Genomic DNA, 14,776 nt, shown 5'->3' with positions numbered 1-14,776 from the left:
AACCGGTATTTTCCAACATTCACTCAAAGCATGCTCTGTCTAGGGCAGATACAGACAACCTGCTCCTGACTTAATGTTTTCCTATTTGTCTTTTTGTTTAAATCCTGACTGAATGCAGAAGAAATACTTCCCAGACCTCTTGCTATATTCATACACAATTCTCTTACTACAATTAAGAGTGTAAGGAAAGCAGAAATTGTATATGTGTAATCCTCAGTTGATAAATTGCGAGCATTCAGTCTAGTTGAAGTAAAAGAGACTGGGACAAAGCCTTCAAGGAAGGAAGCACTCTCAGCTATTATTAAATTAATGGACACAAAGGCACTATGTACTTACAGACTTGAACAATTCTTTAAAGGCAAAAAAAGCATTTTCCTGCACCAGACTCAAACTTCAGGAGTGTTTTAAGGAAACTAAGGTTTCCAGAGGTCATGACAGTTCTCCTCTAGTTTATCCTTAACTACAAGCTAAATTCCTTTTTCTGTCAAAAACCAGAGATAAAGAAGCCAAACAGATACACTTCTATACATTGCATAATTTGGACAGTTCATCCTGTCTTTTAGTGGGAAAATTTGGACGCAAATGCTTTTGACTCTAAAAAGAGCTTAAACTGTGATCCCAACCTGAATTATTTGAGTCTATCTAGTTAAAAGATACACTGGAAGAACTGAGGTTTTCCATATTTTCCAAAACTCGAGTGCAAACATCACAACACCTTCTCTAAGACATTCTTCAAAGAGCTTTAGAAAAAGACAAAACTTCTTGCATTCTTACCCTACAGCATTGTTTCTTTTTCCTTGTGCAAAAATTCCAAAACATTACTTTCACGGACTGTAAAACTTATCAGACTCTTCACATAAGAGCTGGCTTTAGATCAAGCCCTGATATACTCAGTTCTGGTTTTCAAGGAGCACCCATAGCGAGAATTTTATTTGTCCTACCCCTATGTTAGCCTCATCTTCTATTCCCTGTTGCAAAATTAAATTCCACGTGATTTTCATACAACATAGACAAGAAAATCCCTAAAGGAACTTTTTACTGATTAGACTTCTAAGAAATTCTTCTCAGTCATTATACCAATGAATCAAGACTTCCAAATTCAGGCCTACAGAAAGCAATCCCAAAAAATCTTGAACTATATTTTCATGAATACTTTTCATTACCCTTATTGTTTTAAAACTCTTCAGATTTTCTTAAACATCAAGCTTCTTAAATGTATCTTAAATATTTAGAGATGATTTTGACACAGATTTTATACCAACATAAACTTAGATAAGGGTGGGGTTTTTTAGGTTTACTTGCTTATTATGTCACAATGACATGACTGTATGCATACCTGTATAATTGAAATCATACTGCTTGGTGTTACTTCACCTACTCTGAGCAAACTGAGGCAGATGAACTGGTTTTCAGAAAAATAATAAATTTCAGTGACAATTTATAGTCAGCATTCTTTTCAGAGTCCTTAGTAGTTCAGTATTTGGTTTGCTAATGCGACAAAGAAATGCTTATTTACAGCAGCTCCTCCAGTATGAATTTTAAAAGCAGCCTCCAAATTTCATTTTATCAAATACAGTTTTAGCAAATGCTTACCTTGAGGTCAAATATGAATGTTAATCTGTACTGAAATGCCATACCATATTTTCATAACAAAACCAGGGTGGTAACACCAGAAAAACTCAAACTGAGCAAAAAAGCAAGTCAAACTATAAGACCATCAGTTTGCAAAAAATCAAAGGAACATCAGAATGAAAAAGCCTTCAGTTTACTCTTACTCTCTCATAAGAAAATATTGTAGCCTTTGATTACACAAAACGTACATTTTTTTCATGAGATTCCTAACCTCATACAAAAAAATACGTATTTTTCATGCAGTAAGTGTAATTCCTGCCTTATGTGCCATGTATTCTTCAAACTTTAAATAAATTATCATTTTTGCATTGTTTTTTTAATATTTCTACCAATTACCAGTGCTCTTCTTCAGTAACTGCTTTAATTAAGATGGTAGTTTCATAAGCACATTCCGATAAACACGTACAACTATATAAGCAACAGGCACCAGAAGAGTGCAGTAAGAACAAATGCCAGCAAAATTGCAATGAATTTGTGGATTTAAAAATTATTGTCTATATAATCTTTATGCTTAAGAACCTCGCTTCTTCCATATTTCAATACAGTTTAATTACTTTAGTTATCTTCAAGAAAACTAACTTCACTCTATATATGTTTTCTTCCTTTTTGGTCTCTCTGGTTTAGCTTCTATTTCTTACAATTTCTTTTGTCACCTGCCATTTCTCACTGGTCCTCTTCCTTCTCCAGTTATCTTTAATGCATTTCATTTTCCTGAAATATTTTCTCCATCTCAGCTTTATTTCCTGTCTCCTATTTCTGGTCCAACCTTGAAGTTTCAACAGTTGTCTTATTTTCATGATAGAGTTTGTGTCACAGATCTAGCATAATCTCAGCTGCACCCTTTTCCCACCCTTTTGATGCCTGCAGCCTTCATTGTTTCTCTAAGCAGAAGGCTTTGAAAAGGAGCACTGTATTCTCATTAAAAGTCAGAGATGCTGCTCTCCCCCTACTTCCTCTCAGAAAAAGTCAACAAGAAAGATACAGGAAAGTTTTTTCCCCCAGATTCATCAAAACTTAGGGACCACTGATTAAAAATTAGAAAGTTTAACTTGAGAGAGTATCTTTCTATCTCCACTTCAAATTTTTAGGATATAAAGCAAAGCTGAGGAAAAAGCAGACCCCAGGAATGCATACATCTTACATAAAATGCAATGCTTGAAATTATACTTTGTAGCTGGACTTCTAACATCCACTGCTTGTATTACAGAAAGTCCGTAGCTGCCTTGTGCCCTTTGAAGCAGTCCCATCCTTGTCGCTTCAAGATTTCACCACAGTTCATTTGGATACTTCAATTTGTTGCTTAGTGGAAGCAGCACCTTAAGCAGTTGATACAAAATTCAAGTGCATGCAGAATTGCATTTTGATCTGTCTTCTGATATCTGTAGAAGGAAGCATGCAAGCAGCTCGACATGTCCACAGACTCTAAGTTCTCCCTTGCCAGGCTCCATTTGTGTTCAGATAGCAAGCACTGGAGGTACGTAAAGTAACACAGGAGCATCTAGCTCAAGAATAAGATTCTTTTGCCCATATTTGATAATGGGAATGGTAACCTCTTTCTGTCAGGCTCTGATGAAACTTCTTTACTCTAGAGACATGCTTATTGCATGTAAAAGGCAAGTTCTTTGCAGACAAAAGCAAAACACATTCTCCAGCTTATTACTTTAGCAAATTCTCATAAGGAACAGTGTACACCTTAAGCTTGTTTCTAGTATTTCAGTTCCTTCACTTCTATATTCCTTCTGTGCATGTGCTTGGTCACAGAGTTCCAGGACTCCTGTTCCCAGAGACCCTCTTAAAAGCATGGAGAATAGTGAAGAGAAGGGTCCTGGAAGACATGCATGAGAACTGTAATTGCCAAACCAGGGAAACCTACCATGCAGAGGGAGATCTCAGCTGCACAAGGCAAACAAGCTGAAAAAGGCAAAGGTTTAACACACATTTTTGCCTTCTAAGGTCATGAGCTCAGGGCTGCTACAGAACAGTTCTAGTGGAAATGTGATATACAGGTTTACAATTACCATCTTTCAAAAATGGAAGATTCTACAACCAAGAGCCCTTTAAAATTACATAATGCATTAAAGCAGTTGCTTCATTTAGGGTTAGCCTTCAGAAAACACAGGATGTTAATTTCTGCAGTGAATACTCTAATGGAACTTACAAGAGAATGTCTTGGCTTTTTTAGTCCATATGCATCTCCAGATTGATTTTGTTGTTGTATAGTTTCGAGAGCTACCTCAGATTTTTATTAACAGTAAGAGAATATATTAGAGATTAACTCATCCTCAGTAAGGATTTTCTTTTTTAAACTTGTCTTTTCATTTTATTGTTAATTTAAAATGTGTGGTTTTCCTCTTCCAGAGGACTATAAGCATCAAATTCTTACTGTGGGTGCAAGAGACCTTATTGCTCTAGCAGATACCATTACACTCCTAAAAACTCTGAGTATGAAATGGAAAATGTCTTTTCAAAGAAGACATTAAGAAAAACTCTCTCCAGTCTTTTAAAATTCAGCAACAATGAGTTCAAGCTGTCCAAAAGTTCACCTCAAAGCCCTGTACGGAGCAAAGACTGCAACCCAATCTTGCTCACTGTAAGAGATTCAGTGAGTCCCTTCTGCGCCTGGAAGAAGCCAAAAAAGTTCCACATTAGTGACAGGGTATATACGTCGCACTGTGACCCAAAGATGATGATTCTCTGAGCAGGCAATATGTAAGCTTGTCCATCTCTAGAATTCACACAATTCCTACAGATGCAGACTCAATATTTGGTGGATTTTCAATCCCCCGTGTCAAACTTTCCTTGAACAAGGCAGTCACGCTGCCTCTTGGCTGTGAAGCCCAGAGGAGGTTATTCCTCCACTATGTATTTTCATGGTTTGCAATCAAGTGCTTTTTTTGGGAGATGGAAACATTTGAGAATCATGTTAGACCACAGAGAAGTATTTCATCTCCACTACATCATCATCTCTGGACCATTTGAAAGGCTATTGCCAAGTAGTTGTCATTTCCATCTCAGGAAGCCTTTGAAAAGGCTATTTACACTTTTGTCTTTCTTCAGGATTAGATTACTGTAATTCTTTATTGACTGCCTTGCACAACAGGGCTCTGCACAGTCTCCAGCAGGCACAGCCTGCTGCTCTGTTTTTTGTGAGAAAGGGATGATTTGAACATATTGTGCTGATTGTAAAGCCTTTCCATCAGTTGCAACAAAGTCAATGAATTGATTATAAAATTGTTCTGTTTACTTATGGCACAAATCATGGTCACTGCCTTTTAGCTGGCATGTTTAATTGGAACTAACTAGTTGAATCCTTACAGAAATTTTGTACTATATAGTATAGATCACATCCTTTCTTCTCCCAGCATTGCATGAAAGCTGCGTGAAGCAAAATATGGCAGCTACAAGCTCTTAAGACCTACCGCTCTACACCTCCCAGGATGAATGGAGTTTATCTCCTTAAAATTGAAGCTGAAAAAAACCACCACTTTCTGGCAGCTCATGGTGTTAAAATTGATTTTATGGTGGGCTATTTCACTTGAAGTACTGATTTCTGTGTTTTATTAGCCATGTTTTTGATTGCTTGCTATATTCACTTCAGACTGCAGGATTTTGATTATTTTCTAGCCTCTGTATTGTTTACCAAGATAAATACTCAGTTGCACTTAATACAGCAGAAGGCTCATTCCACCCCTTACAGATCTAAACTATCATTCACATTTACTCCAATAATCCAGCTAATGCTTCATTTACTACTATAAACTAAGTATTGCTCAACTCAGTCTCATATGGTTTCCATCTAATGAATCTAAAGCTAATATTTATTATCCTAGACAGGTTTTTAGCTTCTTCTGGCTATCAAATTATTTGGCATTATTATTACTCATTCTGTTAAACACAACAAAGCATCATTTCTCTGGAATTGTAAGGCTAACTAAGAAATGCATACATTAGACCTATATATAAGCCGTACTGAGAATTGTATTGGGTTTGCATGGGAAGGTTTTGGAGCAGGAGGCCACATGGGTGGCTTCTGTGAGAAGCTGCCAGAAGCTTCCCCCATGGCCGACAGAGCCAACGCCAGCCGGCTCCAAGTCAGACCCACCGCTGGCCAAGGCCGAGCCCACCAGTGACGGTGGTAGTGCCTCAGGGATAACGTATTTAAGATGGGGAAAAAGCTGCTGCGCAACAGCAGCCAGAAGAGAGGAGTGAGAATGTGTGAGAGGAACAACTCTGCAGACACCAAGGTCAGAGAAGGAGGGGGAGGAGGTGCTCCAGGCACCAGAGCAGAGATTCCCCCGCAGCCCGTGGAGCAGCCCATGGTGAGGCAGCTGTGCCCTGCACCCACGGAGGTGAACGGTGGAGCCGATACCCACCCGCAGCCTGTGGGGGACCCCACGCCAGAGCAGGTGGGTGCCCAAAGGAGGCTGTGACCCCATGGGAAGCCCACACTGGAGCAGGCTCCTGGCAGGACCTGTGGACCCATGGATTGAGCCCACATTGGAGCAGGTTTGGTGGCAGGACTTGTGACCCTGTGGGGGACCCACGCTGGAGCAGTTCACGAAAAACTGAAGCCTGTGGGAAGGACTCACATTGGAGCAGGGGAAGAGCGTGAGGAGTCCTCCCCCTGAGGAGGAAGGAGAGGCAGAAACAACGAGTGATGAACTGACCGAAACCCCCATTCCCCATCTCCCTGTGTTGCTGAGAGGGAGGAGATAGATTAATTTTTCCTCAAGTTGAGTCCATTTTGCCTGTGACAGTAATTGGTGAGTGATCTCTCCCTGTTCTTATCTCAATCCATGAACCTTTTGTTATATTTTCTCTCCCCTGTCCAGTTGAGCAGGGGGAGTGATAGAGTGGCTTTGGTGGTCAACCCACCATAACAATATTCATCAAAATTAATGATTTATAGAGTTGTGTTGGATTCACAGAATCACAGAATCATCTAGGTTGGAAAAGACCTTGAAGATCATCTAGTCCAACCATTAGCAGAGCAGAACTGGGCCTCATCTTCAGCAGACCTGAACCTGTGATTACTAGTTAGCCTTTCTATGTTAACCACAGGGTTTTTCCAGGACTGGTTCCTATTTGCAGCTTCTTATCCCCAGAATGGCAGGCCATTTCCCACATGGTGCTCCAAAACATTTCTTCTGGGGCTGGGTTCCTTGTTTTATGAACAGAACTCTCTTGCCTGCATGCCTGCTAAATACCTATTTTCAGTATTTGATAAAGCAACAAACAGATGATTCCAGCAAGACATCTACCTCAACATTTGTTTTCTTGATCCTCAGCCTGTATTTTATCTTGTTTAGATCTTCAGTTCTGCACAACAGGGTCCTTTTTGTAAAGTATAGCACACTAGTGTGTGTAGCAAGGGAGACTCAGCAAGCCAGGAGGACTCAAACGGCCTCTTAACACATTTACAGTGAAAATTTCCTGCAGCATAATAGGCTTGGTGCCCACTGACACCCACTAGAAACTTGACTAGTGACAATGTTATTCTAGTCAGACTTGTTCCCAGCCACTCCTGACATTCAAAATTGTAGTAAGAAAATATATTGTTATTATACTGAAAACATTCTTTGAAACAGACTCAGAATTGCTGGAGATGTATTGATGTAATTCATCTCAGATGAAACTAAAGAGCAGTTTGAGGCTTTTTCTTCCTTTCTGTGTTTGCACATTTGACAGTAGCTGTTTCTGTATGCTTAAAAAAGTGATGTCTCTGGGTTATTATTTAATTCTCCTCTCAATCACATTAGGCTGAACAAAGACAGGTCAATTACATACTCTTTTTTAAGAGACACTTTCATTAAAATCAAGTTTGATCAAGAATCAACATTGTTTGAAATCTTTTCTCCTGTCATCCCTAAGGCATCCAGAGATCTGCACTGAAATTCCTTAGCCAGAAGCAGGGGAAAGATTCCCTTACCTAATCTTTCTCTGAAGAGGAAGACATGGCTTGCATTTACCACAATATAAATACCTAATGCAAAACGTCATTAAAGAGTAGATTTTTGGTAGGATGGTACTAGCTATTCCAGCTAGATTTTGATCACACTGGAAATATATAAAATAACACGGAAAACCATCAAAATAGTCATAGGAAGACTGGCCCGCTTCTGAGTCAGAAAAGTATCTTGCAGAATTTAATCTAGTTTCTGAATGAAGATTGTTTTCCCAAAGCTTATGTAATATTAAAAACCTTTAAATCTTTTTTATATTAAAATGGCTTCCCAGAAGTTGAAAATAGTGCAAAATATTATGACCTGAAAGAATTACTTGGAAAGAAGAAAGAGTATCTATTTAATAAAGAATCCAACCAAATTCAATTAACACAAGTTTAGTATATACGCTTGCTTGAAGAGTAAACCTCCAGACAGAAACCATGCTGTGAGTGGAGCTGTAAGATTTTGGATCCAGAGTAACAGACAAGCTGACAGAAGATCTAGTCCCTTTCATTTAGCTGGTAGTTCATGACCAGACTGCATTACCTTCTACTTGCCTACTTTTAGTAAGGATACCAGAATACATTTTCTATAAGCCTGATTTACGTTTTCAGTCTGCTCTCATGCATTCTGGAGAAGTTTTAAAAGAAAGAAGATCAATGGAGGACTTTAAACAGAAGATCACCTCCTCTGAAGGTGAAGCAGAAACTGGGACAGTTTCCAAATGTTTAACAAAATCATCTAACACTACTGGCAGCTCCAGAGATCATTAGGGTCTTAAATGAGAAAGTAAATCAGGGAAACATACCCAGGATATTTGATAAAAAGACTAGCTATTTAGGAAATTAAATACAAAAAGTGTATCAAAAGAATATTAAGTGCTGAAGAAATAATTACGCTGTTGTATCTCTGGCACCTAAAATTATTAGAACAAAATAAGAGAACAGGGAAGCACACACCCCCCCCCGCCCCCGCCCCATGCCAGAGCTCCACTCAGCACGGAAATGGGAAAAGGGAGTGGTGTCACATACCTGGTTACAGCTCCTTACTTCTGAGACAGGTTGCCCTAATTTATTCTGTCTCCTTTAGATTGCTCTAATTTATGCCATCCATGAATGACTTAAAGAATCACAGGACAGAGGAGGATCAGCAAGCGGAAATTGATTTCTGTCCACTCACAATTCTTTCTTCCTTTCTTTCTCTCAGCCATTTGCAGATGAAAATCTCTTTGTTGGTGCTACTTCACCAGCTCAGAGAGGCTGATAATGTGGTAAGTAAACCAGCCTTACATCTAGAAGGCTTAGTTCTTTAACATAAGGGAGATTTTCTATTTTAAATAGCACACTTGAGGTTTACATTTACAGATGTTTCAGTGTAACATGTTCTTTGCTCTGAAGACTGTCAGAGCAATTTAAGGTATTAGTGTAGGTGATGCTTCGAAACAAAGAAGGGATACCTTGCAGAAGGTCAAAGTAAGATAGAGAGATTGCTTGAAGTTTCACACAGTAGTGAGTTTCATGGTGCATGACAAAAAATATAGGGTATGGAATGTAGATACAAAAGAAGAAATTTAAATAGTTGAAGGAAACAAGGGCAGAAATTTAGCTGAAAATACGCTATAAAAATCAAGATTCTAGTACCAATGAACTACTACACTCAAAAAGAAACAGGTCTGATCATGGTATACTCTGTTTTCTTTCCAACTTCCTCCAAGCTTATGTAGATTTTCAGAATTAAGCATTCAAACTCACCCATTGTAGGTCAGCGCCACACAGATGTTAATTCTTCTGAAAATCCCACCAAGAACAAGCCAAACTTTGTCAAAATACATTCTTGATGCATTCTACAATAGAGCCAGAACAGAAAACTACAGTTTCTGCAGAAGTATATAATCTTCCTAGCTTTTTGATAAATATTTAGATTAAATACCTTAAAAGCTGAAAATCATACTATTTGGCCTCTGTCACGAGACGCTTTGGGGCACAGAAACTCATCTCATGCATAGCAAATGGCCACTTCTTGTACACATAAAAGATGTTCATAACCTGTTCTCATATGTATCCTCAAATGAAACAGAACATGTGCATAAGCAGAGATGACAGTGGTTTACAATACAAACAGATGTTTGTGAATACTGCCTGTGCAGTAATCAACAAGCTTAAGGGTTTCAAGAACAATGCATTTGCAGAGTGGCTTTTCTTATTTTAACATGCCTAGCAGTAAACAAAGTGACTTTCATTAATGGATAAATCATATCTATTTGTAGTATGAAGTCCACAGGACTCCTGTCAATCACTAGCAGTATAGAAACATTCATAGGCTAATCATGGCTCAGCTAATTTTGGTTCTTTGAGAGCCAAATTATGGTGTTTTGTGCCAAACCTTATTATAAATTAATTGCAGTCCTAGTGCATAGTCAGGAATTCGAAAAGCAATACAGAAAGGTGTTGCTGCACCTGGACACCATTCAGAGTTATGCTATTCAGTTTTTTCATCTTAAACAGGGAAAACAAAGCATATCAGGCATAATGCCATTAAAATTGATATCCAAGCCATCCGAGAGATTACTGCAGAATGTTTTGATGAATTAAGCATTAAAAGTCTCCTTTTGCAACTCAGCTGCTTTAGAAATAAAGACTGAAGGACAGTTCGTGGTTCCATTGCCGACTGGCCTCCCAAGACCTAAAAGCAGATTGGCACTGTTATGTAACTTTAAGCTAATTACACTATCTCTGTGTTCTGTATGTGAAAAACAGTAATGGCAGTCCTATTTAGACTAAGCTCTTTCTTTTGACATATGTTTATTGGAAGCTGCTAACGTGCAAAGCTAGTTTGTGTCTTCAGCAAATTTGTTTTTAATCCTTTCACCTAGTTCTCCATGTGCATATATAGCCTCACAGCCACCTTCTTCAGTTACTGTTCTCCAGGTAAAAGCCACGAAGCAAACACCATTAAGACTTTTTGACGAGCCTCTGTGGATCTGCTAGCCCTTCATGTAGGAGAGATGTCTGATGTTCCCTTTGAAAATCATGTATCATGAACCCAGATGGATTTTTTCATTATTTATGCTTCTCTTATCTGTCCAACAGGAGCTCAAGCAAGCCCCAGTCCATTTTTCTCACAGTTCAAGAACTGCTAGGCATCTACTGATTCATCATCATTTTGACAGCACTGGGACGTACTCAATTGTTTGAAACACTGAACACACCTGACATCCACTTACTGTCAATAACCAATATGGAACTGGTCAAATGCATAGAAAAGGAAGAAGTAATCTGCTATCAGATCTTTACTGCATCAACTTGACACTCACTTCAGTGAGAAGTTACCACCTAGTGCGGTGGGATGTTAAATTCATAGGGTAGTGGAAAAATCCTTGCTACTTCCTGGAAGTATCTAGAATAAAAAACACCAAAGCAAACACGGAAACTTGCTTCCATCATAGTATACAAACCTAAAAGTGGTATCCACACAGCCTTTTCCTCAAAGTTACCCTCTATTCTGATTTGTTTCCTTAACAGTATGATAAAAAAGCCATTAACCACACAGACATTTCAGGCTAAAAAAATGTTGGGAAAAAATGAAGTATGGCAACCTTGCAAGGATTCCAATAATTTGACTCTTCTTTTTTCACCCCAAACTATACACCCACCTCCGCAAATAAAAAAAAATATATTGAATGCAAGCCCACAACCATAGAGCAGTACACTGAGCATTGTTTTGGATGCAGCATGCCTACTAGTATGTATCTCCCCGTTCATAAGTGTGGCTCACACACCAGTCTTCTGTAACTGCTCAGTGCTTCTTTTGACAGGAGGAAGCAAAGTTGACCTATTTTTGACAGTTTTTAATGAGATGAGGCTAAAAAAGTTATAAGGAAGTCTTGCTGAAAAGGATTCCTTTAAGTAGACATAAAGGTTCTAGCAATTGTTCCTCCAGTGGCCAAGGCGTTTGACCGCTGCAGGTTGAAACCTGTTTAAAAGATCAGGTAGAAGAGTAGATATCAAACTCATCTCAGTTAAATTCTTTTCCCGGACTTACATTTCTTATTATTGCTACAAATGGGAGCAGTAAAAAAATCAAAACTGTCCCCGTAATATAAAAAGTCCAGAGAAGGATTTTAACTAGGTAGAATATAGTGTTCTGGTCATAGCACAAGCTCTTCTTTCTAGTTGATTTTGGGCCAACTGGAGTACTCACTCTTTCCAGTTGTCTGAAGAGAACAACTAGCCACCTTATCCTAAAAATCCTCCCACCCAGTCAGTCAAAAAGGTCATCTAGAAAAAAGCAGAATCTGAACAAAGAATAAAAATAAAAATAAAACATACACAGAAGGAAACCTCCCACGTGTCCTGTAATTGATCCAATATATTGAAAGAGACATCATCTGGTAACTGGGCACTCTACTGTGCACACTGGTAAATGACACTATTTGTTAGCAGAATCCATACTGCTTCAAGTGCTACTGTAACTTTGAATGATGTAGTTTCACACTAACTTCTATAACTATCTGTTAAATTAACAGAAAGCCTTTTACTTTACAAAAGTTTTTGGCTGCTTGGTCTAAAAGCAACTCTAGTCTAACTACTCCTTGAATGCTTAGGTCTGAATCAAACACTGGTAAGTTTGTCTTAACAACGTCTAAACATAAGTCTAAGCAAACTCTTAAGCATGCAGATTCCTCTACAGAAATATTCTTCTGCTCTTTAAACTGAATGACTAACTCTGTCATTAACTCGACAGCCTAAGAAATGTATTATTAGCCTCCTGAAATGTCAAACTTACTATTAAAGCTAAAATTGAGGTCAGTTGGTTTTTGACTGCCTGACTTTTGACAAACTGATCCTAATAATTTTCTTGACTTTACTGAAATAACACAGCAAAAATAGCTTTTTTTTTAAATTTTGACACAAATACATTTATCTCCAGACAAACTCTTCTGATAGAAACGCCATTGCAAAAGCCATAAGAGAAGACAAAAAGAAAAGCAAGTTTAAGGATGTTAATGGTGAATAAAAATAAAACAGAAGATAATTTCTTCACTGCCTCCAAGGTCTCATTGGCTTTTTCTGACTTAAAGAAGGAAAAAGAAAAATCAGTAACAACCAGGACCAAACTGAAGTATTTGGCAGTTTTATTTAGGAAAAGAGACTATTAAGCCACTTAAAGGTTAACTGATATGCATGAGTTATCATATACTCCTCGTCTTCAAGGTTATAGACTGTTTAGCAGAACTCTGCCAAATGCCAGTTATCTGAAGGGAGCTAGAAATCATCTCTGTTGATGACAGACCTCTGAGCAGATGGTAAGTAAATCAAGGTCCTGATGTGAAACGTTAAAGCTTTTATGCTGGAAGACACTGTTAAAGCATTATCCAGGTTAAATCAGATTCCGTAAAATACCAGTTTACTAGTAGGCAGGCGTGAAGTCTTCCACTGAGGAATTCTACAAGTTTGATGGCTTGGTTTGTTTGGGGTTTTTTGTTTTTTAAAGACACCCTAACAGATTATTTAGAATTTTTTTTTTTTCCTTTTGAGTAGTCATTGCAACAGTTCTATCAAAAGGGCAGGATGAGCAGGGGAAGGGAGGACCATTTGTTTATTTGTTTATAAACATCACTGAGAATATAGTTGGGCAACATAATAATAGATTTCTTTCTAAAATTTCTACTTAGACATGCCCAGGCAAATCTGGGACTTCAAAAACCTTTCCGAACAATATTTTAGTGCCTAACATTTGGAAATTATCTAGTACATTAGAAACAAAATAAACACCTACTTTTGTTTTAAAGACTACAAGTTACCAAAAGGCATCTGCTAGACCTGCATGGGAAGACTAGGAAAAGCTCTGTAAGTAATTTTGTGTAACTACAGATGGGGTGAACCAATTTCATTGAAGCAGAGGAAGCAATAACGCTTGCAATCAGCTGGACTACCAAAGTTAAAGCACCAAAATCAAGTGTCTTCACAGGAAGGAACAACATTTATTGGTTTGATAATTTGGACTGCTAAAATTTACGAATGGTTAACCTAACATCAAATAGAGATTATGACTTGGATGACTTTGCTAATTGCTCTATCATGTTCCATGGCTGATCCAAGCTACTCATGTTGCAGAAAATTACCTTGAAGATCATGCTGAATTGATCTATAATGTTGAACACCTGATTCAAGTTTATGGCGCTATATACCCAGCTAAATTCAACCAAAACCCTTTCAATAGCAGCCATGACATTCAGTTTCTCTAAACCCTAAAGTTCCCATGGGAGTATTACAGGGAAGTGCTCCAAAAAAAGAAGACAGACAGTCAAGAATCATACATACAGCCTATCCAGAGGACTTTGATTTAATCAATCACAGAAAGTCACAAGCCACTGGAAGACAATTCTTACATGGGAAAAAAGACAAATACATGTTGTTTTTCTTAAAAATTTTCTTTAGACACTTACACTAAACTTGCAACCCAATTATTTATTTGCCAGCTATAGAAACAGGATTTTGTATACTTTTTCCAGTGGCCTGGAAAGCTTCATGTGAATAGAGATTGCACTACTGTTTCTTCTTATGTAGTGGTAAACACTAGTCTAGCCACATATTTTAAATTTCCATCCTGCCAATGGCAGGCCTCTACCTTCTTCCCCCAACCCCCAGCTTGCACATGAAGATCCATAATCCCTGTGCTAATGCTTCCATTGTCCTTTAACTTCTGGAGTCAATTCCATCTTATGCTCCAAGGAATGGGGGGAGGGAGAAAGAAAAGTACATTTTTGACAAAGACCCTAAGTGATGAATACAGCTACAGGGGGGAGAGATTTTTTTTTTCCCCCTAAACCTTTAGTCTTTTCATTCACTCTCCAAATGCATTGAGATTAATAATGCCTCTGGGCCACTGTATGCAAACCTCCACTGTGCACGCAGAGAAAAGATTATAATTGAATACCCTATTATGATGGGCAAGGAAAAAGAAAAGCAGACAGACAGACAGGGCTCAAAGGCTGAATTGGCCTGGTTTGGCTTTCAGCCCACAGCACCTACAATTATCCTGCAATGATTTTTATTTATCTATTTAGTGTTCTCACTAGGCAGAGAGAGAATCTAGTATTAATTTAGTGCTCGTGGTTAGACAGAGAGCTTTAAATTGAAAAAAGTTATTCAAATGGATAATGAAATGTGGCTGGAGCCCTGATGTCCTGCTTTGAA

This window comes from Strix aluco, chromosome 12 (genome assembly GCF_031877795.1).
Source record: "Strix aluco isolate bStrAlu1 chromosome 12, bStrAlu1.hap1, whole genome shotgun sequence".
In the NCBI taxonomy this organism is placed as follows: Eukaryota; Metazoa; Chordata; class Aves; order Strigiformes; family Strigidae; genus Strix; species Strix aluco.
The sequence above is the reverse complement of the archived record's forward strand: the minus strand, read 5'-3'. Positions refer to the sequence as shown.